A 6,342-nucleotide genomic window follows, 5' to 3' on the forward strand; every position below is an offset into this window, starting at 1 on the left:
GGTCCATTCCCAACTTGTCCATTCCCAGCTCCTGGTCCATCCCAAGTTCTGGTCCATCCCAGTCCCCTCTGGGGTCTCCCAGTGGGAGGAGGAGGAATCCTGGATGTCCAGACAAGGATGTGTCACCCCGAGTCCCCTCCCACATCCCAAACCTGCTGGAAGGGCACTGACTCCCTCCCACTGGATGTGAAGAGGTGGGAATCGGGAAGGAGGTGGAAGCAGCCTCTGTCTGGTGCCTTCTGACAATCGTCCTTCCTCTTTCCCAAGATCTCCAAGGAAATGAAGCCAAGATCTCTCCTCTCCCTGGAGGATTCCAGCACCAACATCCCACAACATCCGTGGGATGCTCCCAGGAGCTCCTCTGCCCAGCCAGGGCGGGCCATGGGCCTGAGTTTTCCCTAAAACTGAAAACTGGGAGAAGAATCCTCCCTGCAAGGTTGGGATGGAATGTGGCCAGTAGGATTTGGTGGGAAAAAAGTGAATGGGCCGTTCCCAATCCACTCCTGGTGCAGATCCCACGGACACAGCAAAGCCAAGGTGGAAGGGATGGAGGTGCCTCCTTGGAATGACATCCATGCCAAGCTGGGAGGGACATGGAGAGCCAAGGGAAGCCCCTGGGAGGGGGAAAAGTTCCAGCAGGAGCAAAGGGAAAGACCTGGAGGTTGTTGGAGCTGCTCCTCAGCCGGACCCGTCGTCTGCAGCGTGGATTTGGTTCTGCCCTTGGTCATCCCGGGATCCAGGAGGAGTTTCTGAAGGAATGGGAGCTCTGGGAGCCCTGGCTGTGCCCCTGGGGGGTGACAGTCACTGCTGGCCCTCCCTGGTGCAGAAGATGCTGCAGCTCCACACGGGACACCTCCAAGGACAGATGAAATCCGTGGATTTAGGCCATGAATTAAAGCTGTTCCCTGGAGCAAACCCTCTGGCAGGATCCTTGGAGGACCTTTTGGGAATTTCAGGTCCAAAGAGCAGTGGGGGCTGCACGGAACAGGCTGGGCTGAGGCTGGGCAGGACTGGCCTGGTGTCACCACCCAGCTGGGGACAACCCACCAGGGCCTTCTGGGGAGGCACAGCCCTTCCCCCAGGCCTGTCCCAGACACCCCCACACCCAGGGGATCCTTCAGCCTGGAAAAGACCCTCCAGGGCATCCAATCCCACCGGAAACCTGACCCAGCCAAGCCCAGCACTGAACCAGATGCGGGCACTGGAAGCAACTGGGAGTGATTTTTGGGGTCTGTGCAGGCCACCTGACCAGGAAAACCCCCTGGATGAGGCCCTGGACAGGCAGGAGTCCCCAGGCTCACGTCCACAACCCCTGCTCCTCTCGGGGGGCTTCACCCACCCAACACAGCGGGGCAGAACCGACCCAGGAGGTTCTGGGGTGTGTTGGTGGTGATGAATTCCCTTTCCATGAGGCGCAAGGGCTGGGCTGGACCTCCTGCCCACCCACCAGGAGGGGCTGGTGTGGAGGGAGAAGCTCAGGGAATGTGGAAGACTCACCCTCCTCCAGAAGGAAACAGGAGCCCTGGTTCCCCAGGAGGAGGCTGAGGCTCTCCAGGATGGTTGTGCCCTCACCAGCTCCAGCTGCAGGAGGAAGGACCATCTCCAGCAGGAGAATCCCAGAATGCTGGAGGTTGGAAAAGCCCTCCAGGACCATGGAGTGCCCCCTGTGCCCATCCCCACCCTGTCCCCCAGCCCAGAGCACTGAGTGCCATGGCCAGGCCTTCCCTGGGCACCTCCAGGGATGGAGCTCCAAACCTCCCTGGGCAGCCCCTGCCAAGGCCTGACCACCCTTTCCAGGAGGAAATTCCTCCTGATGCCACCCCTGCCCCTCCCCTGGCCCAGCTGGAGGCCGTTCCCTCTCCTCCTGTCCCTGTTCCCTGGGAGCAGAGCCCGACCCCCCCCAGTCCCCCCTCCTGTCAGGGATTGCAGAGCCAGAAGGTCCCCCCTGAGCCTCCTTTTCTCCAGGCTGAGCCCCTCCAGCTGCCTCAGCTGCTCCTGCTGCTCCAGCCCCTTCCCAGCTCCGTTCCCTCTCTGGACTTGAGAAGATCAGAGAGACCACATGAGGATCCTGAAGGTGCCCAAGTCCACGGGACCTGATGAGAGGCACCCGAGGATCTCAAGGCAGATGGTGGAGGAGGAGCCTCCATCGCTCTCTGTCGTGTGTGTGAGGAGCTGTGGTGGTCCATGAAGTTCCCACAGGCTGGAAAAGGGGAAGTTTGGTCCCCTTTTTAAAAAGGAGGAAGAGCCAGGGCACTGCAGGGCAATCAGCCTCACGCTGGTGCCCGGCAAGGTCAGGGAGCAGATCCTTCTGGAAGCTGCACGTGGAGGATAAGGAGGTGATTGGTGACAGCCAACGTGGCTTCTCTGATCGTGCCTGACGGGGCCTCGTGGTGTCACCGTGGGGTGACAGCGCTGGTGGGTGAGGAAAGAGCCACTGACCCCACCTGCCTGGGCTGGGCACAGAGTGGGGCACTGTCCCTGTGCCACCACCTCGAGCTGCAGGCAGGGGTGGTGATGGAGCCTGGACGGTGACACAGTGGTGGCCGTGGCTCGACGAGGAGCCCTTTGGGGTGGGTGTGTCACTGGTGTGGCACTGGTGTGTCACAGGTGTGTCACTGGTGTCACTGGTGTGGCACTGGTGTGTCACAGGTGTGGCACTGGTGTGGCACTGGTGAGTCACTGGTGTGGCACTGGTGTGGCACGGGTGTGTCACAGGTGTGGCACTGGTTTGGCACTGGTGTGTCACTGGTGTGTCACAGGTGTGTCACTGGTGTGTCACTGGTGTGTCACTGGTGTGGCACTGGTGTGTCACTGGTGTGGCACTGGTGCAGTTTAACCTGTGTGGTGTCAGGGACAGTGGGACTGCAGCACCCTCGGGAGGGGCTGATGGCACCGAGCTGGAGGGGTCACACCCCACGAGAAGGGATGGGACACCCAGAGGGACCTGGACAGGCAGGAGGGGGGTCTGTGGGACCCTCAGGAAGTTCAACGAGATCAAGCACAAGGTCCTGTCCCTGAGCTGGAGCAACTGCAGGAACAAACCCGGGCTGGGGGTGAACGGATTGAGCAGCCCTGGGAGCAGGACCTGGCGGGGCTGTGGGATGAGCTCAACGTGAGGAGCTCCATCAGTGGACGAGGGAAGGGCTATGGGTGTCATTTGTCTGGACTCCCCCAGCCCCCACATCCTCCTGGCTGAGCTGGACAGCGCTGCATTCCAGGGGCGGGTTGGCACGTCCAGAGGGAAGAGCTCACCAGCTCAGACGGGCACCAGTGACTGGTGGTGGCCTCAGGGTCCGTACTGGGACCGGTGGGATTTCACATCCTCACTGATGACACACACAGGGGGGTCAGGACCCCCGGCAGGTTTGGGGTGACCGCGAGCCGGGGGTGCAGGGACACACCTGAGGGATGGGGACACCCAGAGGGACCTGGACAAGCTCCCTGGGAATCTCAGGAGGTTCAACAAGGCCAAGGGCTGGTGCTGCCCCTGGGCCAGGGCAACCCCCGGGATCAATCCAGGATGGGCATGAGCAGATGGAGCAGCCCTGGGAGCAGCTCCTGGGGGGCTGGGGGGGGACAGGCTGGACATGGCCCAGACCCCCTGTGCCCTGGGCTGAGCCCACAGCAGGGGCAGCAGGGAGGGGGGGATTGTGCCCCTCTGCCCCTCAGGGAGACCCCCCTGCATCAGAAGGACCTGGAGCTGCTGGAGCGAGTCCAGAGGAGGCCACAGAGATGATCCCAGAGATGGAAAACTTCTCCCATGAGGAAAGGCTGGGAGAACTGGGATTGCTGGAAAAGAGGCTTTGGAGTGCCTGAGGGGACCAACAAGAACTGTGCAGAGGAACTGGGGACAAGGCCTGGAGGGACAGGACACAGGGAATGGCTTCCCACTGCCAGAGGGAGGGAGAGATGGGAGATGGGGAAGGAATTCCTGGCTGGGAGGGTGGGGAGGGGCTGGGCTGGAATTCCCAGAGCAGCTGTGGCTGCCCCAGCCCTGGAAGTGTCCAAGACCAGGTTGGAGCCACCTGGGATAGAGGGAAGTGTCCCTGCCCAGGGCAGGGGTGGGACTGCATGGGATTTAAGGTCCCTCCAACCCAGACAGGTAACCCTGGAGCAGTTGGGAGCCGGGAGCTGCTCCGGGGGGCTGCCCATCCCTGGGTGCCCATCCCTGGTTCTGCCCATCCCTGCCCATGCCCTCAGGAGGAGGCAGGAGAGGGGCAGGAGGGCTCTCCTGGCACTGGGGGGGTCGTTGCCCCCAGCAGTTGCCCCGAGGTGGAACTGCCGAGCAGGAGCCCCCACGGGCTGTGGGCTGGGGGGTTGGGTTTAACTCAGGAATGTGCTGGTTTGGGCAGTGGAATTTTGGGGGTTGGAAAAGCCCTCTGAGGTCACTGAGTCCAACCCCTCTCCCTGCACTCAGCACGTCCCCAATGCCACATCCAGGGTTTTTGGGTCCCCCTGGGGGGCTGTGCCAGGGCTGGAGACCCTCCTGGAGAAGAAACGATCCCTGACCCCAGCCTGGACCTTGGGATGCCCTGGCTGGGATCACAGAGGGAGACCTGGAGAGCAGGAATGGCTCCTGGAAGCAGCAGGGATGAGAGCAGGAATGAGAGCAGGGAATTCCAGGACCACAGGCAAGGAGAGGGAAGCCCTGGGAGCAGGGAAGGGCCCTCAGAAACCTTCTTGAGAGATGTAGGAATGGGGGTTTTCCTAAAATATAATAATATAATATAATAATAGTATAACAATAGACTAAAAATGTAAATATATAATGATATAATTATGTACATATATAAATACCCATAAATATAAATATATATTCTATATTTATAAATATATAAATACAATATATATCTAATATATAACCAGATAATAATAAAGCTGTCTAATAATGATATATGATGTAATAAGCTCCAAAATACTTGGGAAACCCCCCCAGGCTGTGGAGCCCTCGGGGTCTCTGTGAGTCCATGGAATTCCTGTCTCCTCCCCTGCCCCAGGAGTTGGGAATTCCATGGATTGTGGATCCCAGGCTGGAAGTGCAGCAGCAGGGATGGATCCTGCTGGTTCAGCCCCAGCACCTGCTGGGATCTCCAGGAGGCTCCAGCTCCAATTGCTCTTCAGGAAGGGAAGATCCCAGCGGGAGGAATCTGCTGGAGCCCTTGGGATAATGTGGGAAGGGAGCTGAGCTATTCCCACCTTGGGATGATGTGGGAAGGGAGCTGAGCTATTCCCACCTTGGGATAATGTGGGAAGGGAGCTGAGCTATTCCCCCCTGACAGGAGGGATGGAGCTGGAGTGTGTGATCCAATATCCCTTGGTTTTCCTGCACTTGGGTGGGAAGAGCAGCTCCTGAGGCTCCAGGAGGGAAGAGCTGGAGGAGGGAAGAGCTGGAGGAGGGAAGAGCTGGAGGGATGAGCTGGAGGAGGATGAGCTGGAGGATGAGCTGGAGGAGGGAAGAGTTAGAGGAGGGAAGAGCTGGAGGAGGATGAGCTGGAGGAGGATGAGCTGGAGGGATGAGCTGGAGGGATGAGCTGGAGGAGGATGAGCTGGAGGAGGATGAGCTGGAGGATGAGCTGGAGGAGGATGAGCTGGAGGAGGATGAGCTGCTGGCTCTGGTTGGAGGCTCTTGGGGAGCTCCAGTGACATTCCGGGTGTGTTTAAGGGAACGGGACACGGGGTGGCCTCGGCTGAGCCTCCCACTGAGGGATACTCCGTGGGAATTCCCGGATCCACCTGTCTGCCAGCTCCAAGAGGGGAGAGGGAGAGATGGAAGGGCAGGTTGGATGAACCTGGAGCAGCCTGGGCTGGTGGGAGGGGTCCCTGCCCAGGGCAGGGGTGGGATGGGAGGAGCTTCCAACCCAACCCATTCCAGGTTTCCAGGTGGAGCAGAGGGGTTTGCCCTTGGAGCAGCTGGCACAGGGAGCTGTTCCTAAAAGGGCTGGAGAAGGACCTGGGACAAGGGCTGGAGGAACAGGATACAGGGAATGGCTTTCCACTGCCAGAGGGTCAGATGGGATATTGGGAAGGGATTCCTGGCTGGGAGGGTGGGCAGGGGCTAGGCTGGAATTCCCAGAGAAGCTGTGGCTGCCCCTGGATCCCTGGGAGTGTCCAAGGCCAGGCTGGAGCAGCAGGGATAGTGGGAGCTGTCCCTGCCCAGGGCAGGGGTGGAACCAGAAGGGCTTTAAGGTGTCTCCAACCCAACCCATTCCATGATTCCAGGAAACTCAGGGCAGGTCATGGATCAGCCCCGTGGCCCCATGGGGGGCAGGGATGAGGCTGGAGGCTCCTGCAGCCGGAAAGCCTGGAGAGAGGGGGTGCTGAGGAGTGACGAGGACACACAGC

The 6,342-nt window shown here is 60.0% G+C and overlaps 1 protein-coding gene across 31 annotated transcripts in view; it reads left to right on the forward strand.

The window, feature by feature from the left end:
* Positions 1-6,342, forward strand: part of TIMM17A (translocase of inner mitochondrial membrane 17A) — a 59,276-nt gene that overhangs the window by 44,634 nt on the left and 8,300 nt on the right. The gene's annotated exons all lie outside the window — the stretch shown is intronic.

The sequence above is a fragment of the Myiozetetes cayanensis genome, unplaced genomic scaffold, assembly GCF_022539395.1.
Source record: "Myiozetetes cayanensis isolate MyiCay16 unplaced genomic scaffold, myiCay2020 scf29, whole genome shotgun sequence".
NCBI lineage: Eukaryota > Metazoa > Chordata > Aves > Passeriformes > Tyrannidae > Myiozetetes > Myiozetetes cayanensis.